We start from the raw sequence: 20,510 nt of genomic DNA, 5'->3' as shown, positions 1-20,510 counted from the left end.
TCATTAAGATGTGATGACTTGGTAAGTTTTTAACACATCTTTTCGGAGAGTCACTTTTCATATTTGCAGTAAGTGAGAGCCCTGACTGACAGGTGACAATCACCTGAAACACTAATTTCCGCTAAGCTTCGGAAGCTCTTGCAGCAAAAGGAAACTACAAGCAAAGAACACAATTCTCACCCTTTTTGCCCGAAGCCAGAGTTGTTTTCTTTCTCACACTGAAAGCTCATTCCTAATGTCCCATGACCTTAAATTTACAGAAACAAGTATGAAATCTTTTGAATTTATCATAGATACGCCTACATCAAAAAGACAATCGCAAGAAAAGCAATCCCGTTCCCTACATGCCAAAAAAAGTAACCATTTAGTTAAAACAATGCCCTGTGATATGGCACAAGGTAGCACTTAAAATATTCAACTCTCACAAAGGTAAAGCTTGGATATTTTTTGATTCCTAAAAGAGACTAAAATTTTAAAGATTAGGTATGATAGCTGGTTTCATTTAGAAACCAAGAAAGTAGTTTAATCACCTGTCTGATTATCACCACTTACGTTCATTATGAGAGTACATTATAATTGGTTTGATCACTGGATTCGTCAATTACACAATCAATACCAATCAAGCAAAATGCAATGCTCAAGGAACCAATGGCAAAAAACTAAAATTCTTTTTCTCAAATAATTATCACAATGTTAATTATCATTGGTTCATATGTGGCAATAAAATCCTGCAGGTATTGAAATGATTTGAAATATGCAAGAAACTGAAGCTGGAAAGAGTAAAACTGGGGGACGGGTGATAAGGATGGCTACTTCCGCTATCAAAGGACATTTAGTTCTACGTGGGCACTCCGACACAACACCCCGACATGCAACCGCAAGTCCCTAGCATTTACAGAATAAACACCAGCGTGCCTGGTAAAAAAGAAAAGCTTACAGTAACAGTTAAGAATAAGGACTATTAGATTAATCAAGAAACTATGTTGGTCTTGAATTTACTTTTATTCCAAAGTTTGGGAACTATTTGAATACATTTTTGTATGAGGAAAACAGAAAGCATTTGGAAACTTTTAAAGCAAAGTACGGAATAGAAGTATTCAGTTGTTAGAAATAACATATTATTTTATTTTATTTTCTGGTGCTACGATAATCATAACTGCAGACTACTGGTCTACGTCATTTCAGTAAACACTTAGGGAAGAATTAGATGCGAGGCTTTTCCTTCCAAGCAAACGTAGGAATAACACAAAATGTCATTTCTTTCTACTCCACTAGAGGGCACACTCTCAAAACTAGGGCTCCATCATGAATTTAGCCTATTTTTGACCTGTTGATAAATTAATCCCATGTTTCATTCTTCTCGATAACTTGGTTTACCACTATGCTAATTAAGGTTGTACAACATGCATGTTTAAAAATTGTCCACTATTTACTCACAAATATTCTTTCAGAAATGTACAATGTTATGCTTTTCGGTGTGTCTTTCCCCCAATTTCTGATAATTCAGTGAGTCTTTTACCTAATTCAGTGTACATAGCACGTTTTCCTGGAAAATATGCATTCAGAGTTAATAGGTCTAAGACCAAAGAAAAATCATTTTCTTGAGTATTTAACATATTACAGTCGAAATACTGCCCCAGAATGGTGAAACATACACCCTAAACGCTCACACCAGCGCGGGCGCGCGCACACACACACACACACACACACACACCGAACACCCCCACACGCTCCGGCTCCTATGTGGCTGGCAGGTTAACTGCATCACATAAGGAGAAGTGAGTGAATGTAATTGGAAATACATATTTTTCAAAACACCCCCTCATATGCCAATGTTGTGAACATGCTTTATTTTTAAAAATCTGGTCAACCCAGATGGAAAATGCCATTGCTTTAAAAAAAAAAAAGGTTACTGAACAACGGGCACATATGCTGAAATAGGGAGGACCTATGGACTCGCCTCTGCGAGTGCCACTCCAGCGGCCCCGGGCGGCTCTTCTCCAACACGGCGGCTTTGCCTCCTCTCCCAGAACTTCAGGGAGGAGTCAGAGGCTCTACGGCCCTCCCAGGGGGTTTACCATTCGGGAAATTCTTGTAAGTAGTGTGCCCAGCTGTTTTCGGAGAGAAAACAGTTTCTCTGAAAGACTGATAACCTAAAAAAAAAAAAAGGAAAAACTTGTCCAAAAAATCCTCCCCCTCAAAAAAAGGCGGGGGTGGGAAGGGTGGAAAGAAGGCAGGGAGTTGGGGGAGGGAAGCAGGGAGGGAGGGAGGCAGGGAGGGAGGGGCGCCGATCCCCAGGAAAATGTGCAAACCTGTTTCATTTATTTTATCCTAAGCAGCAGCGACACAGAACAGACAGGTCGTTTCAGCCAACCAGGCGGGAGCAGCTGCGAGCGCTCCCTCCCGGCAGCCCGGAGCCATTGGCTCCTCTCGGGGAGTGGAGGTGCTCCGTTATTAATGACCGCCGAGCTGGCAGCACCATGTCAGCGCGACAGCTGATGGGGTGAGCGATGCACCACTAGCCAACCGCCATGGAGACGGGAAGCAGGCCCGCGGGCCCCGAGGACCGGTCCTCCCAGCGCGGGGAGCCCCAGCCTGCCGACTGAGCGCGATTCCGGGACGGGCGAGGCAGTCCGAGCGGCAGCGGCCCGCCTCCCTTCCTCCCCGGGGAGCGCAGAGCTGGAGGCAGGCGTGTGGGCGCGCGTGCACACCTACAGCACATGCCTGTGTGTACTCGATCACACACACGCACCTCTTCACGCCCGGCAGGAGCACAGCCATGTGATCCCCGCAGCTCAGGAGCCGGGCGATCCACACGCAGGGGCGCCGAGGTGCTGCTCTGCTCGCCGCCGGCTTCGCAAGGTAAGTTGGAAACACGCCTTTCTCTGGAGACGGGCTGTTTCTCCTTTACTTGATTTGGCGTGTGATTTTACGGCTCGGCTCTGCTGTACTGCTTTCTTCCTGTCGGGATTCCAAGAGCCCTCCTCGTTCCCTTTTACTTTTGAGAAGAAATGGACACGCAGAAGCCCTCGGGCTCTGTGCCTGCCCAGCCCCGAGTGTGTGCTGGCTTCTCCTACAGGCATTTACGAGCTCGCAGAGGACGAGCGCGGGGGTGGAAAGGAAGTGCCCACGGGAGACGAGAGGCCGAGAGAGAAAAGGAGGCCGGGGAAAGGAGAGAAGGGGAGGGCAGGGGGCTGGCCGGCTTCCCCCTCTCCCCTTTCCCTTCGCAGTGTTGGTAAGGGAAAGCAGAGCGCCCATGGGTCTGGGTTCTGAAACCCATCCCCCAAACGGGGCAGTTTTCCCCCTGGCACCCAGTGGATGCAGATGAAGGCGCCGCTGCTGTGTGTCAAGAGCTGGCACCACAGAGCAGAGTGGGAATGAGCGTATCACCAACAGTTGCTGAATTTCTGCCAGCCTACAGCTTGCGGCTTGGGGTACAGGACTTCCCTTTAATAACACTCCCTCGCTGGTGGCTGGTCGGAAGGGACGTCGCAAACATCTGATTGCTAATGCAGCTGGAAGTGACACACGGAGGGTGAAGCCATCCCAGCAACCGAGAGAGTCCCTGCCTTCCCTGGGAACCAACAGCCTCCCCGCAGGGTGCCTTTGAGGCTGGGTTCCCATTTAAGAGGCTTGTTTGCTCAAGCCGACTGCTACATTCCCTTTGCTGGTATTGAGCTAGATGGCTTCACCTGCCTCTAATTTATTCGTTTTTAACAATATGTCCTTGTTTCAGTGCCTCGAATTTCAGGGGAAGCAGGCTTACGAATAGGAGTAGGACCTCCCTAATTTGGTGAAAAGGGGATAATGTGAAACAGAAGAAGGGAAGAAGTAAGGATTTGAAATATCCACCTAGAAAGCAGTGTGCCCCCGTCCTGGAGCTGACGTTTCTCCCTGTTAGCTTCAGAAGTGATTCCTGGGAGACAGAATTACTCTCAGTAAACTATGAGCATCCATGATTCATGGATGATTCATGGAACACGGTGGGGTTAATTTATGCTTCCAGTCTCGTAAAAGGGCGCAGCTACTTGGAGTATGCTTTCAGACAAGGCCAACTGAGGATGCTCACTGCCCCCTTTAACGGGCCCTGTAAAGGCGCGGACGCTAAGGGAGAATTTGCATTCCGTCTCTGAGGCTCTGGCCTTCCTTTGGTCCCACTAACCCAATAGTTAATGGAGTCGGCGTCTTTCAAACTGCGGGCGATTTTTTTTTTTCTACGACTGTGATTTCTGAGTTATCATTGGTTCCCTGGTTTATGATAGCAGCCAAAAGAAAAAAGAAAAACCCCAAAAGATAATAACCAGCCACTTAGATCCTGCCACTTTCCCGTAAATGTGTCAAAAAATGAGCCGATTTACAATATGTAATGTAAGAAGCCAATTAATTCCAGTGACCTTTGTAAATGGTGACAATAAAGCAGCTCTGACAGCGTGCCAGCAGCTTCGATTTTCCCTGTGCGGAATGAGCAAGTTTAGGGAGAGGTCTCCGGCTCCGATGAAAAGCGGTGGGGGCTGAGGCTTTAGCGCGCCGTATTGGCAGGCTCGCTCCGCCTGCCTCGCTCGCACATGCAGTCTATAGAAAACACGCGGTGATTTATTGCAGAGAGGGAACGCTGTTCTATTTGCTTTTCTGCTCTTCATTAGAGGTGCTGCGTCGGCCGCAGAGCAGACCTGGTACTTGGAGGTGCCTCCTAAGTTTCTAACCCAGAGGAAAGGCTTGAAGCACGCAGCCAACCTCCCGATTTCAAACTCCTGTAGAATGTAGCATTGCAGTATTGATTTCAGCATTTCTTAGACCTCTTCCGGGGAAACTTTCCATGCCAAACACACGCATTCTTAAATCCTACCCAGACTGTTACAAAATTGCAACCAATGACACCCAAGAACAGCCGGTGCAAGCCTTAACCTTGGCAAAGCTCACATGCGTACATTGTGGATCACGGAGATCAATAACGTCTCCACTGGAGTCTGAGAAATGCAATCAGTCCAGGCCCCCGGGGCTGTCACCCGGTGTGTGTGCCCGTGAGTCTGGCGGTCTGATCAACACCTGCCCCTGTCAGGTGATGAACATGTGAGCACGCCTGGGAGACTTAACTAGAGCCCGCCCTGCCCCCCACCCCCTCCAACCCCCCCACCCGCCACACAGCTACAACAGAAATAACCACTTTCAGGCAAGACAGGCTTCAAAGGGCCATCTTTTCAGGGTGTCCCTTGTCACAGGCAACATGCTGAGTTAGAATACTGATGAGTGCATGGAATTTTTTCTTTGGTTGTGGTTGTTGCTGTTAAAGGCTTAATAAACGGTATTATCAGCCCTCTAGGCTGTCAATTTAAGAACCTATGAAAAAGATGATTAACTTGTGATTCACTCACTGTATTTTATTCTTTCTTTGTTCTTTTTTTACACCTCCTGCTTTTTTCCCCTCTTGGCCACAGAATGGGTTTGATGTGTTACTCTCCCCCACCCCCACTCTGAGTTTGTTCGGGGTCAAACTGCTATGTAACTGTGATGTGGCACTGTGATGTGTATGGCACACTAAGTTGACCAGAAAGGTTGGAAACCTGAGTTAAAAAAGTAACACTTCTGTAAGTTAGACGTTATTACTTAATTAGTAGCCCCTGAAGATGGTCAGATGAAGTATGTGTTGGGGAATCTAAAGGGAAAGGAAGCTAACAGCATGCTAACTATGGGCCCCTCCCTGCAGCCTTGGGAAGGGTGCCCCCAAAGCATCCCTGAAACTAACATTGCTCCAGCCAATCTGGAGAAACACCAGACATGCCTGCGGCCCGCTCAGCTGTTCCATGGAGCCCTGGTTCTGAGGGTTTAACCACCTGTGTAACCCTCCCTGGTCCCATGAAACGAAGACGAGCAGATAAACATGAGGCAGGACCTTCGAGGCCTGTCCACGCTGTCACAGAGGAGACTCTGACACCACTGTGCGGGGAGTACTCAGGGCATCGTCCCTGGGTGGCCACCACACCCAGGGCTGCTCCGAGCTAGCGACCCCCTCCCCACCTCTTCTGATAAAGTGGTGTCTGCTTGGACACCTGGGCAGTGGAACAGGACCACAATGGTCCCCCCTAGGCTGCAATGTCAAAGGAAATCAAATTCTAATGCAAAGAAAGTAGCTGGTGCCCGAGGACAGAAAAAGTCACAGGGAGATGTCCCAGCGTTTTCTGTGACTTGATGGGAGGGGTATAGAAAGATCTCAGGAGAGCAACTCAGAGGCCGTTGAGTCCAGGGGTAGCAAGGAAGACAAAGTCCCATCTCAGTCTTTAGTGGAGAGATAGGGTACCCTCCATGCCACCTACCATATCTGCACAATTGTCAGGTGTGTGCAGAACTGCCTGCTATGATGTTCATTTCTCCTGGGCTGTGATGAGGGAGGGTGATATTTTCAAAGGTGCAACTCATAAATGTGCATTGCCTAGCTTCAGTATGGGGAGTGAAGACACAGGGAACAGGTTTTCATTTACAACTCGAGTTCTAGGGTGGAAAAGGACCGTTCGTAGTTAGTCTACTGTGCTCATTTCACAGGTGAGGAAACTGAGGCCCAGGGGCTGTAACATCGTTGCCCCAAATCACACAGCTTTTTCTTGGCCGCCTGGTGTGGAACGCCTTAGAGCGCCCCCAATTTACCCCACTGCAGTGCTGCTAGTCAGTCTTTCAGAGAGAGGATTTTTTTTTCAAAAAGGGGGGAACAAGTTCATAGACATGTGCCCGAATAAAATCTGCAGGAAATGTCTCCAGATATGCAACTATCTAAAAGCAAAAGCAGACCTGCAACGGCAGAGGTGGTAATGATGTATTGGGGACACAACACCCAAATATCACGAACCGTAATCCATCTTTTGGGTGTAGTCTACTATCTGCTGTCGTGAAAATTAGAGCTTTGCCCTGCTTTTAAAACACCTTAGTATTAATGCTGCTGCGCTCTCCTCCAGAGATTCCGCTACGGATCACCTAACTCCCGGGGAGTTTTCCAGGAATTCCGGCGACTCCCCACATCCTCTCTGACTGGGTTTCACTGTAAGGCACTCCCTGCACCCTCTTCCCATACCGCGTCCCTTCTCAGGACCCCTGCTTCCCCTCTATGCCGCACTGGAGAACTGGGAGGACGGTTTCAGGACAGTGCCCCTCTCTCCCTGCTCTGTCTCCCCGACCCCACCTTAGCTTCTCCTTCCCAAAGCTGGAGGGACAGTCTTGTGGGCACCTCCTCAACTTCACAGGCCTATTTTTTTTTCTTTTTGGCAAATGGCTCTCTGTTTCTAAATACGCTCCCCAAGTTTTACTTAGGATGATAGTCATGCACTGACTCAACAACTTTGGGGAAGGAGGGATACAAAAACGATAACAGCATAATTGTGAATATCTGTTGGGAGCTCAGCCATTTATAGAGCACATCCCAACAGCCCAGTGAGGGCGGTGTGATAATAAGTAGCTTTGCTGGAAGACTGCAGAAGGAGGTTCCGTGAGGTCGGAGAGATACCACAGTCGGGGGGCTCCTGTGGGGAGCATGGGGGTCTTCTGACGCCTGAGACAGGCACGGCACAGATCAGCAGAGGCACTTTGTGAGTCTGTTGGCAAAGATCCGTCCCCTTGTTCCTGAACTCCCACTCGAGACTCACACCTCCTTTGCACCGTATCCCACTCTATGTGGAAAGATTTTCACAAAGAAAAATCTGTGCTTCTTAAACCACAGCTAATGATATGCCTGAGTTAAACAAGACAGACCCAACCAACATCTATTCCTGCACAAGAGACTGCATCTTGCTCTACCTCCTCATCCCTGTGTCTGTCTATAGCATCAGCACTTCGATAAACAGATACTTGGCAGCGGTTCCCGAAAAATGGATGCAGTGGGATGAGTAAGTGATTCAGGCGCATTCCAGGGTGCTGGAAAGTTTCGAACGTGGTCCTCAAAGTCACTGGAAGTTCAACCGCCAACAAGCAAAGTATCCACATAAAAGCCATTTCTTTGTCATCTCCTTCCCAGTCTGTTTGTCTTAGGGAGAAAATGACACCTCAAAATGCTGGCAAACTCATTCACATTATCCTGAGAGCCCTGTCTAGGGGAGATTTTTGTCTTTCAAAAGTAATATTGTCCTTGGAATAAATGAATGTCCCTCAACCACATGTTCTTCAGGCTGCCGTGTCAACCTTTACTTCCAGAAGGGGGCGCATTCCACAGACAAGCAGCTACCCTGCTTGGGAAGGAGTGCAAACCTCCGGGTTCCCCAGGTGGGCACTGCAAAGACCCAGACTCCCCAGGACCCCCAAATAGATTCAAGGTTTAGTATCGATGGGCAACCGTCTCCGTTTCCGGAGGCCTGAAGCCCTGGCCTTCAGCCCCCTGAGGGATGAAAGGGGAGGCAGGGATTCCTGACTTGCACAAGCAGGAGCTCCAGGTGGGAGAATGTGCTCCCTGCGGACTGAGCCCGCCCATGTGCCACGGCCACGCGATGGCCTTCAAAGACTCAGGACGCTCCACACTTCCCAATGACATCAACAGTATGGGGTAGTTTGCGGAAAATACTCAGAGGCCTCATTTCACTGTTAGAAGAGATGGATTTGTGCTTATGAGATATCTTCTCTAAAATTACTAAATTAATAAAATGACTATAAAGCTACAACAGGCAAACACTTCAGTAGATTCATTCCACTGGTGTAAAATTGGCTCCGTAATATCTCACAGCCTCATACCTCGAGAGATCGAGGCATTTAAATTACATTGTCAACTAGTTTACAGTTTGCTATTGTTAAGAAAAATAATAAAAACTCAAAATACATTAAAAAACAGACATGTATTTTCGGCAATACAATTCATACTGGTCTTCGTGCCAGTGGAATATTTTCCTCATCGCTGTATTCCGACCCCCGAAACTCCCTGGTGTGATCGTTTGCCAGCAGTGTCTCTAGGCTCTGCATTTCAGGCTGCCTTCCTCGGAAATCTGTCACTCAGAAACACCAAATGCTACACATATCCTACAAAGAGCATAGGGAACCACAACAGTCTTTACAGACATTTTAATAATCATCGGGGGTCATTTTAATATACCTCTAGACAGATCAGACTTTGGTTTCCACAAAGGCCCAAAGGTTAATGCCTCACACGGCCCACGGCCCGGCATTGGGAGCAAGAGCACAGGGAGGAGAACACACAGGGCGGAGTCTCAGGCACAATGCTGTGTCGTGTAAGGGACAGCAAACACGGTGGGAAGAGAGAACCCGTGCTACCACCACATGAAAAAGAAACATATTCAGAGCCCTTCTAAAGCCGGGAAGCCCCGCTCCTGGGAAGTCTTGAATGAAAACCCGATGAAATGTCACTGTGAGCCATTGGTTTGGAAGACCGTCTCACCCGACGAGTCACCCGCCCGTGTGAACAGCTGAACTGATTCACTTACGAAACACATCATTTATATTTGTTCCTCTAACTGTAGTTTGTCACCCACGCAGTTCTACACAGACACTACAGCTGCTCAGAGTGCCATAGGTGACGCTCAGCCAGCTTTTTAAAATCAGCGAGGCATTTGCCAGACTACCATTTCCTGTAATGAGCAAGCACAGTCCATGTAAATACCGAAGTCGCATTGTTCACTTACATTATGGAATGCGTCACAGTATTGGCTATTGGACCAGGTGGCCAAAGGAATGAAGAGCGAAGTGTGTAATTCAGGAACATACTATAAGCAGAGGCCCGAGGGGCTCGGACCACAGACTGTTGCAGGCAGCCCTCTGCTGGCTCGGGGCGGGCGGAACACCAGCAGGCCTCCGGGACCACATATGAGCATTTGGGGCCACCATTGCGCTAAGCATTTCACATGCATTTCCTCACCGAATCCTCATAATAAGCACATAAAGCAAGTAATCTTCTTCTTTTTCAAATCCGCACCCGAGGGTGTGTTTATTGATTTTACAGAGAGAGGAAGGGAGAGAGAGGTAGAGAAACTTCAATGAGAGAGGGAAGCATCGTCAGTTGCCTCCCACATGTCCCCAGACCAGGGATTGAACATGTAACCCACGCATATGCCCTGACCAGGGATCAAACCCACAGCCTTTTGGTGTATGAGATGATGCTCCAACCAACGGAGCCACTTGGCCAGGGCAAAGCAAGTAATTTTCTTAACTCCGTTTAACAAACGAAGCACACGAGGCTTAGAGAAGAAAAGCAACTTGCTGCAACTAAGTCAAGGCACGAGAGGAGGAGGAACCCAGGGCAGGTGGCTCTGAAGGACAAGCCTTGGTACAGGGGGCAGGGGGCACTGCCCAGCTATGGCCGTCCACCCTGCCTCCCGGAGCCAGGTTCTCCCTCAAACTACAATCACAACACTCGTCATTTCTGCCATGCACCCTGCCCAGACTAGGACGTCATCTCTGTAGGATCCACTCAGTTTCTTCCCTTTTTGTTGTTTTGGAGAGAAGAGAGATGACCTACTTATTTCTATTTAAATACCAGCATCCATTTGATTAATTAAAAGGATTCTTGCAGGTGGGTTCACAGCCGGCTGTGGCCTGGGCCCGTCCTGTCCCCTTTTCTCATGTTGCCCTGCTGCTCTGCCTGGAGGCAGCGCGGTACCCAGCACAAGGAAGAACACAAGTGCAGCTCACAGGTCTCGTGTCCTTATTGATCACTGCCCCTGAGAGTCCCCTTCCCATCTGCCGGTCCTGTCTCTCCTCGTGCATTCTCTTTTAAACAGGGGAGTCACAGCAAGTCTGAGTACTTCACCTCTGGTAAGGTCACCCATTTTCAGCGAAATCTGTCACCCCTTCTCAGTATTGATGAGCTTTTGGCTCCTCACATTAATCAGTGAAAGAAAGCTGTCTCCCCTTTTCCAAACCGATCAGGCTGAGCCAGACCTAAAACTTCCCCAGAAGCGTTCCATACGAGCTGTTTGCAAAACTTCGCTGCTTCTCACTGGGCGACCTCCTCCAACAGCTACCAGGGGAGCGCTCGAGTTGACTGTCCTACATCCAAAAAGCTGAGTGTGAAATCGAGGCCGAAATGTTCCTGAGGATTCTTCCAATGTTTAGAGGTGGAGTTTAGAGAGCTCAGGTCCATATACATTTTCTTTTCATACTAAAGTTTTTTTTTTTTTAACTTAAGTCATTAGGCAGCTGGAAAATAACATGTCTGTACATCATGAAAAACCTCACTCAACACATGTAAGAAATAAAGAAGAATACATATAATTTTAAACCTTTGGACTGTTTTTCCTGCTACTTCCCATATTCAGACACAACAGTGAGGAGGCAGAAGAGGGGGAGGGTTACGGCCAACAGCTGTTCATCCAGGACCACGGCCTGGACCTGGTTAAGCTCTGCGCCCACGTCACGTCACCAAACATCAGAGCTCCTTGAGGGAACAGAGACAGAGCGGGACGCATATGCCCACCTTCCCATCCCAGCTGGGTCCTGACTTGAACCCAGAACGTCGGACTCCAAAGCCCGTTCTATTAAAACCGTGCTATCGTGCCTCTCGTAGCACATGTTGCTTGGAATTAGCACACTATATTTCTCCTTTGGGAAGGATTTGCTTTTTTTTTTTTTATGCAGAAATATCCAACAGAGGGCCCTCTCTATAGTTTTAAGCTCCTCAGCGAAGTTCAGAACGCTTACATAATAATTAATCAAACTTCACAGTGTTACCACATGGTGCAACCTGATTAGTATTTCATGAATAATATAAGGAACACTTAATATAATTCAACTATTCTAAAATAAAATTATGACTTGCGGATATTCTACTTAAACATTCTCATTAATCTGTGAAATTTCAGAGGTACAATGTGGAGAAAAAATGACCAGGTTAAATTCCAGAAGGACTTGTGAGGGTCTCAGTCCTTTACTCTTTCTTAGGAAATAGAAACCAGGAAGGAAATGAGGGAAATTTTCTCTACCATAAATATGTTGCACATTGAACCTGTACAAAGTGTTTGAGCCCTCTCCTTCACTCCTGAATGCTGCTCACCACATTTGGGAAGTATCTGAAACTTCCTTCTATTTTCCTAAAGCCGATACACTTAGGAAAAAGTATGAACACCTGTAAGTTCAAATCTGCCCCACATTTTTCCTACCTTAGGCTAGTCACTCCTCCCTGACCGCTCCATCCTGCCTCCACTCCTCACCACACCACATGGAAGCACCGATGTGTCAAGTTCTTAGCCTCACTTCAGCATGGGGCATCCCTTCTGACATAATCATGTCTAATTCTAAGTCAGTGTACCACTCCGTACTTTACCTGATAGAGACGTCTGTGGCACTTTGAGAGGAGAGATGTTCCGGAACAATGTACCACTCATTCAGATACACCACCTTAGTTACACACACCACATCATGGCCATTTAACCGGTAATCAAGGCTGCGCCATGAATCAATGAATACAAACTTGAACTGCTGACAGGAATGATGTATGTGTAACACAGCAAATCTTTATCTATCTATCTTATTCTAAAAAAATAGTTATCTATCTATCTTAATTTTCTCATCTTAACATGAGCCATTCTGGTTTTTGAAGGCACCATATTCAAAAGTTTTGCTGAACACATTCATTGCCTAGATTATATATATACACTCATTTCAACATTAAAAGAAGTTTATTAAGCTGGGTCTGGGATGACCTACATCAAATGCACTTGGGTGTTTATTTTTAACACAGAACCTCAGAATCTCTGAGAGTGATACCTAGGAACCCCTAGTAATTTTCTGCACAAAGTTTCAGAACGAGTGGTTAAGAATTCAAGTCCTTTTCCCTTGTCCATCATCAGCTGTTTTTGTTTTGTTTTTAGCAGAAATTGTGTGTTTGTGATCAACAATTGCTTGAACATATACAGAACAAGCACACGGCAGGGAGACTGAGTTCTATTTTCCCCTGAAGAAGTCTGGGAACAGGGTTTGGCTGCATGAGTTAGGGGTTTGATTGTGAGGGGTCTGCCCAAGACAGTTGAGTGGATGCTGGTAGCTGCTGGTGGTGCGGGGCGGCTGTGGTTAAGGACAGCCCCCATCGCCAGGACCCCGTCCAACACGGCCCACTGCCACAGTCATTCTGTGGCTCTCAGACAACATCTAAAGGGCGGCAGGTCATGCATCCTTAGGTGGAGTGTCTGCCAGAAACAAACCAAACCCCCCTTTCTCCCACGTGTTCACAAACTCCTATGTTCACACATTCTACGGCCGTCCACGTGGGACTCAGCTGAGGGTCACCCAGAAACTGCCACAGGAATGACGAATGAGTTCTACCCTGATTGCTGATTTGCTTCAAGTGCTTTGGAATGGGTTAAGAAATCAGAACTGGAAGACAGAATCGTGAAAACGCAGAGATTTTTAAAGGGAGTAAGTCACTTGCTCAACGTGACCTCACTACTTCAGCACGTAATTGGAACCAGAAACCGATGACTCACTACTTGCCCAGCGGTCAGTCCGCTGCACGGTGACTGCAGCGGCAGAGCTTCAACACAATGGGGCCGTAGGCTCCTATCAAATCATCCTTTTCCTAAGCACCATTCTGACCAAAGGCTCCCACACTCAGCCTCCTAGAGAAACTCAGCAGAGCCTCCCCTGCAAAGGGCCCGGGTCTGTGCACACCCTAGACTGCTGAAGCCCAGCAGAGGCCCGATTCACGGCCTCCAGTCACAGTCCAAGGCGCCTCTGTAGGCGGCATTTTATTGACAGCAATGCGTTGCCTCTCCGTGCATCAGAGTGTGAACTTCTTGAAACTAGGGGTTTGAATTTGTGCCCTACAGCAACTTTAACTGAAGAGTTGTTTTGTCCCATTTTTAAATCAGGCAACGGGGCGGGGGGGAGGAGAATTAAACTAAATGGAAAACCACAAACTAAAAAATGACCACTGTACAAAAAAAGCAAGTTTCACGTTTATCCAAAGTGAAGGCGGAAGGCTCCAGCTCTTTGCTGCCCACCCCCTCTCAAAGGCTCTCTCATCACTCTGCCCCAGTCCTCTTTCCCGGGCCCTGAGAGGCTTTCCAACCAACACGAAGTAACTGCAATTGTGAAATTGTAAGTCTCATGATATACTTACTTTTCAACTTTTATAAAAATCATGTTGTAAGTCCCCCCCCCAGGAATGCATTGTATCAGAGCATAGAATAATACAGAATAATAAGCACTCGAGGCCTGAGTTGTTAGAACACAATTTTTAAATTGCTGACTATAACTTGAGATGCTTTATGCCCGTAGAGTGTCCATTTATCACAATGACTTACAGAGAGTGTGCTCATTTTTCTCTCATTTGCAAAGTGCCCCCTGGGAGTACTAATGAATACGGTTTCCATTACCTTGTAGCAATCTCTGTAAGCCTTTGTTTCCCCCCACATGTAACCATACCTCAAGAAATGGCAGCTGCCTGTTGCACCATCTCGAAAAGAGTTGTGTTAGTGTGTTTGTAGATCTCTAGTTAACAAAGAGGTTTCTATAGCTCCGTCTAGTCCAGCACCAACTTATCACAAGTGCGTGCGCATCCACTTCCCACACAACACTGGACTTTTCAAAACATCTGCCAGCTGTTAATAGTTCCTAACAGTTTATAAATGTTTCAGTGGAGTCTAGCCGCACTGACTTGTAGCTGCTTTCCAATACCTTTTCTTCTAAGACTTGCCACAAACTGAGAAGACAAATACCGTGGTGCCCTTTAAGAGTTCTTTTCATGGAAATAACCAGAAAAAAATGTACAAGTAAAATTCCACAGCCGTCTGTAGAAACCAGAATCCAACGCCATTGAAATAGCTCCCTCCACGCGAGCACATACACGTCTCCTGTCGCACAGCCGGAGCTGGGTTTGCATACTTGGAAGTGGGAGGAGCCCAGGGCGAGGAGGAATAGAAGACATACAGTTCTCGTCCTCCCTCTCTGTGCCGTGCTTTCCCTAAGTGTACAGCTCTGTCAGCCGCTTCCAGAGTTTCACCAGAGGCGGACACGACCTGTGCGGTCACCTGCTCTACACTGACCGCACGCCCCCCTTTGCACTGGAAGGGCTCTCACGTCTGCTGCCAGTGCTCTGCGCTTGCGGCCTGTGAGTGGCTGCGTGCTGTCCGCTCAGTCACCAACATCGTTGCCCCACTCATGGGCGCTGACCTCTCTTTAAAACGGCAGGAGGCATATCAGATGCCGAGCAGGAGTTTTCCACAGTGCTAAGTAACAGAAAAGTCTCATCACTAACCCCGACCTAGTCTTTTCGGGGTTTGGATTTTTAAAACAAATGCTAAAGAAATATTTTTTAAATGTAGGGGGAAAGAGGGTTGTGAGTTGGGTTGGAAAATGTGGAGGGCATGCCATGGGCAGGGAGGGGTCAGTGATGTGTTCTAATGAACTGGCCCTGTGAAAAGCCCACATGCAAACACCCCGGTCCCCATGCCCCTGGAGGCAGGGGCAAGTCTCCCCAGAGCGAGAGGGTTGTGGCTTCCGGGACACGGGAAGAGAGGAAAGGCAAGCAGAGGGCATGGGGTGGTCTCATTCACAGGAGGAAAACCCAGGAAGGAAAGGGGACTTGCATGCGGGGCAACACTGTTAGAGGCGAGTTGGGTCCAAATGCTGGGTCCACTTCCAGCACATGGAGAGCAAAAGCATGACCCTGAACTTCCAAATGCGCCCAGGGCAGAGCGCCCTCTATCTTCACAGCGAAGGGATCATGAAGACAAAAATGCACTCATCTCTATAGGCTGAAAAAAGGTATTTTCAAAAAAAATAATAACTGCAAAAACTTTTAAAGTACCCTTTAAAAACTCATTTGGTTCTTCTCCATGAGATAAACCAAAGAGTCCACGTGCCCACATGACAAAACAGACGTCAAATACCCTTCATTTTGTAACAACAACCTTCTCGGAATCTGACCTCTAGTGATCCCGGTAAACATCCTGTTGAAACACGGGCGACGCGGCCAAAGGATGAAATCTAACTCAGCCAGCATGTGGAAAGGCGCAGATGAGAACAAAACACCCCAAAAGTATATAAATTGGCCAAATGAGACTGCATATATCACCATCTTCAATGACAACAGAAATTTATTGACTGACAGTTTACATCTGGTTTGCACCCTGATTCTGCAAATCACAAAAAATGGGTTGCCGTGGCAACTGCCACGTGCTATTTAGCTTGCTGGGAGAGACCAGGAAAAAACCCTCCAAGTACCTTCTCCGACACAAATACAGCGTGTATTTTTTCTGTTCCTCCCACCCCAAGAGAACAAGCCTCCTGACAGTAGGTGTTTTTTCATAGCTTAAAGATGGGCCGGCTTTCTGTCATTTGCATTTTTATTATGTATACTACCAATTTATGTAAATGGAAAGAAAAATCCATGGAAATATAAAAGAGACGGATACAGATTACCTCAGTCACACGAATGTGATAGGGCTGCTGTCTTTTATAGCATCCCCACTTTTATCACCCACAGCTCTTTCAGCCAATTTAACTCCTCTGATACATGTGTCGCACCCCTGAGTGATACCCCGGGAATACACGGAGAGCTCAGATCTTAGAGCAAAGCAAGGGCAAGCTCATTTTCTTAGACTGGAAACAGGAGCAAGGTGCAAACAGGAGATTGCTAATTGTCTTGGAAGCATATTCTTAATCTCTCAGTAACATCTACCATGGTCTGCTCACAAGGATGCTGTGCAGGACTTCAGAACACATCTTGTTACCAATACCTGGGCACAGCAGAGTGAGCAAATTTACACCTCCAACCTGAGTAAAATGGGAAGAGTACTCATGGCCTATTTACTTCCCGGCTGGGACTTAAAAGGATGGAGGCAAATATGTAGGACTTTTAAGGCCCTGAAAATGGAATGACAGAAGTCCGAGTCACTGTTCTCCTCATTCGATGATGAGTTCAATAACTCCTTAAACTCTCCGGGTATGGGTCTGAAAGAGCCCAGCTACCAGCCCTTGGTGCAACAGAAGTCTCTGCTCTCTGGAAGCTCACTGATTTGTAGGAAGCTCTCTAAGAAAAACAGTCCACTTAAAAAACAAGCAGACAAACAAATAATGTCTTCATCCCGCCATATGCAGACCCTTTCTGGAGCTCGTGCATGCCGTGAGTGAGTTAGGGGCTCAGTACTTTGAGGCAGGGACTCAGGGAGAGGATCGCTGTAGTAGGGCACTAAAAGGTACTACAGGTGTGCAATGGAAATACACTAAGGTAACACAACTGAAGTCTCATCGTATGAAAACGCTATGTCTCCAGGATGCAAATAGAAGTGGCCCTTACAGATTTGGGAGGGCAAAGTGTCTGACCATCTGCTACATTAGTCTTCTGCGGCTCCATTCAATCATACTGAAGGAACAGAATGAACACACAAATAGATTTTTTCCACATGTCCTTGGGCAACAATAGAGAACAATCAATTTAAAAATAATTGGAGAAATTTGTGTTTTGCTCAGAAGAAAAAAGGAAAACATTCGTTCAACAGTCCCACATTGAATCATTTGCTTAATAGCAGTTCTAATATGTTATGCATTTATTCAATCCACTTCTTACTATATTAAAATGCAAAAACAATTACGCTGGATGTAAATCCTAGAAAACAATCAAAGTTTCTATTAAGCCAGAGAAGACACAGATAAGCTTGAATGTGACTTGCAGACGCTCATGAATAGACAACACTCAGAGTGCCTCTCACCAGAAAGGGGGAAAGAGAGGGAATGGAGGTTCAGAGATTCCTCCCCTCGCTCCCTCCCTTCTTTTTCTCTCCCTCCTAACCTCTCCCCCCACAATTTTCCTTCTTGGACTCAAAATAAGGAGAGTGTCTTTGTAGAACTTCTGAGGACGTAGGCGTGTAAAACTGCCTCTGTTACAATATCAGCCCTACAACAGGTAGAGACTTCCTTGCAACCTTCTGTTACAAATAGTTGACATTGCACTTGATCGGTCACAGGAGGACACGGGCAGTATCCACATTCCAGGTCCTCTGTCACACACATAAAAAAATGCCTGGTTTGTTTTCTTGTACACTGGCTTTAAAGCCATTTCTGTTCATTAAAAACGCAAAATAAGCATATTCAAGAAAAGGCAACCCAACATGAAGGAATAAAATGATTCCGTGCATGCATAACAAGCATTTTGTATATGACTTTGTCTGAAAGAAATTCTTAAAACCCTCATGCTTTCACGGGGGCGGTATGGAAATACTAATCCAGATATGAGGTTCTGTAACTGTGTTTCGTGCTCTGATTAAATGCCAAGCCCATGGATCTGTTATGTCAGAGGTAGTCAACAATCACTTTGCTGGGCAATCAGGAACTCCCAGAGGCTTATCTGCAACACATGCATTTCGAAGCTCTGAGTTGTACCAAATACTTCTAATTCTGCTGCTACTGTTATAGAATCTAGTATGCAGTACATACAATAGGGAAACTATTATATAGAGCTTAAATTTCTAAGGAAATGTGACTCATTTCATATGCTCTACATGGATTCTGGGTCCTTCTACTGGAACTTGGTACCAACAATATCTGCGCAATCTTGACTGCCAGCAGGTATTGCTCTGGTTTGCCTCAATATTTGCATTACTAGAGTATAAATGAACTTCTGTTTAACAAGTCTTCTTTTTTAACTTCCTCTTTTAACTTTGGTCCCTTCTATTCACCACTTAAAGGAAAGACTTAGTTCTTTTTCATGCCACTACTTTGGGGAATCTCACATTCCCCAAATTGTTCATTACTCAGATATAGCCTAATGCTTAAATGGGATAGTGGTCAAACACCACTGGAAACTTACTAAAGTAGAAGTCATCATAAAGCCCATTCTGAGCAAGTCTAATGTGAACAAATTACGTCCTTGGGTTAGCAATAACTTCCAATGATTTCAAGGGGCTCTTAGGCAGCCACTCTTGCACGGTTGTTCACGCAAGGCAGTCCTGCATACGAACCCCAAGTAAAGAGCGGTCCCGAACTCACATCAAGTTAGGCAGCTGTAAGTTACGTGACAGGAAGAGGGAAACACACAGCGTTAACCTGCATCTAGCACCTTCTGTTTCCCCACAAGAAAGGGCTAATAAAGCTCCAACGTCCTTTGGTGTGTCAGGAACTAACTCGTCTGCCTGCTCAGACTTTCTTCAAAGTGCCACCATGCCAGGTCGCATCTGTCACTTGTCACCACAGTGCTGGGGGAAGAGCCAGGACCTGTCCAGCAATGAGTTTTTTCTTACAGAACGATGCACAGCCACGCACACAGACGTGAAAACTGCCTCCATGCCTTGTTGAGAGGATTACTTTTGAAACTCAAAACCATAATTCAGGAAAGTGTTCTCAAGCTTTGGATGGAGTTTTTGTTGTTCCGTTTAGAAGTCTTTCTAGCAGACCCTGGAAGCAGACACGGCGCTGCCATTTCTGGTAGACAGGCAAGAGCACCAGGGGAAATCAGGAGCGTGAGGGAACTTGGCACACTTTCCAAAAAGAAATGGCAAACAATTCCACACTCACAAGGAACTGAAAATCCACACCACAGTAAGCGCAACTCCCCTCCGTAAGCGCGACATGAGAACATTGTCCCTCGCTGCCCTCATGGCGGGCAGGCGCTGGCCCTGGGCTCAGGGCACATATTGCTACAGTTCAGTCACTCATTCTTGGACTGCATTTCAATTCCTTTCGAAACATGTTTTATTCTCACAACTCTCGGTACAAATACAAGACATTGATATTCTTGCTGCTCTATTAATATATGCAGAACAGAAACCGAGCTACCTGGAGACCATCGACTCTGGGTTCCTGTCAGGAATGTTCTCTGAAATGTAAATTCGGGTTTCCTGCAATAATTCTGTAATATAGACATTCTTCCTCTGGAGCACGTCATTGGACTCTTGTCCACAGGCTTCCTTATCTCCTTCATGAACCGGTGACCTTCCATTCTGCTGAACTCAGTTAATCAGGAGTCAATGTGGTGAAAGCTTCTGCTGCCACGTTTTGTCGTCAAATCTCTTCTACAGAAGCCATCCCTCCTGAGAGTGGTATAAAAGTACTTGGCTGTGACAACCAACATAGAACACACTTTTGGGGGAAGGGGTTGGTAGATATGCCCATCACACCATCCCATGTATAAGACCCAGGAGAGAGCAGTGCGTGCAGATCACACGGCACAAAGCAGCAGACGTGGGGCTAGAATCAACTGTAGCTGGAATCACTGTTCCTTCTTTTCTTTTAACTACACCAGGGAGGGGGACCGTCTCCAGGGGGCTCAAAGAATGGGGACTTCAAAGACTTAGGTGAGGGTACTTGGCTGTCTTCCAATGAAGAAGAAAATGATGTGAAAATTGCTTGGATTATCTGGGTAATTAGCCCACATGCTTTCATGTGAAATGCAGGTAGTTGAAAGAGGGTCCACGGGAGACATGTGTTTCCATCCGCTGTACAGCAATGCACCCCCCCCAAAGTATTCCTCCTGCTCTTCAAATGGAGAGTCTGCTACAGAGACTCTCCAAATGCAGCCGGAAATGCTTTTGAAGATAAAAGGATGGTGTCACTTACAAATCAGTCCACCACACTCACTCCCAAATAAACCAGACTGC

The 20,510-nt window shown here is 46.8% G+C and overlaps 2 protein-coding genes across 6 annotated transcripts in view; one reads left to right on the top strand and one right to left on the bottom strand.

Annotated features, from left to right (window-relative positions):
- IMMP2L (inner mitochondrial membrane peptidase subunit 2) overlaps positions 1–20,510 on the bottom strand; it is a 614,910-nt gene that overhangs the window by 298,904 nt on the left and 295,496 nt on the right. The window lies entirely within an intron of this gene.
- The window catches only part of LRRN3 (leucine rich repeat neuronal 3), a 31,383-nt gene continuing 13,338 nt past the window's right edge, over positions 2,466–20,510 (top strand). Inside the window, exon 1 of the mRNA XM_024563153.4 lies at positions 2,466–2,862. The gene's annotated coding sequence lies outside the window, so the exon portion shown is untranslated. The remainder of the gene's footprint in view (positions 2,863–20,510) is intronic.

This window comes from Desmodus rotundus, chromosome 6 (assembly GCF_022682495.2).
Source record: "Desmodus rotundus isolate HL8 chromosome 6, HLdesRot8A.1, whole genome shotgun sequence".
NCBI lineage: Eukaryota > Metazoa > Chordata > Mammalia > Chiroptera > Phyllostomidae > Desmodus > Desmodus rotundus.
This window is presented reverse-complemented; position numbering and strand designations above follow the sequence as displayed.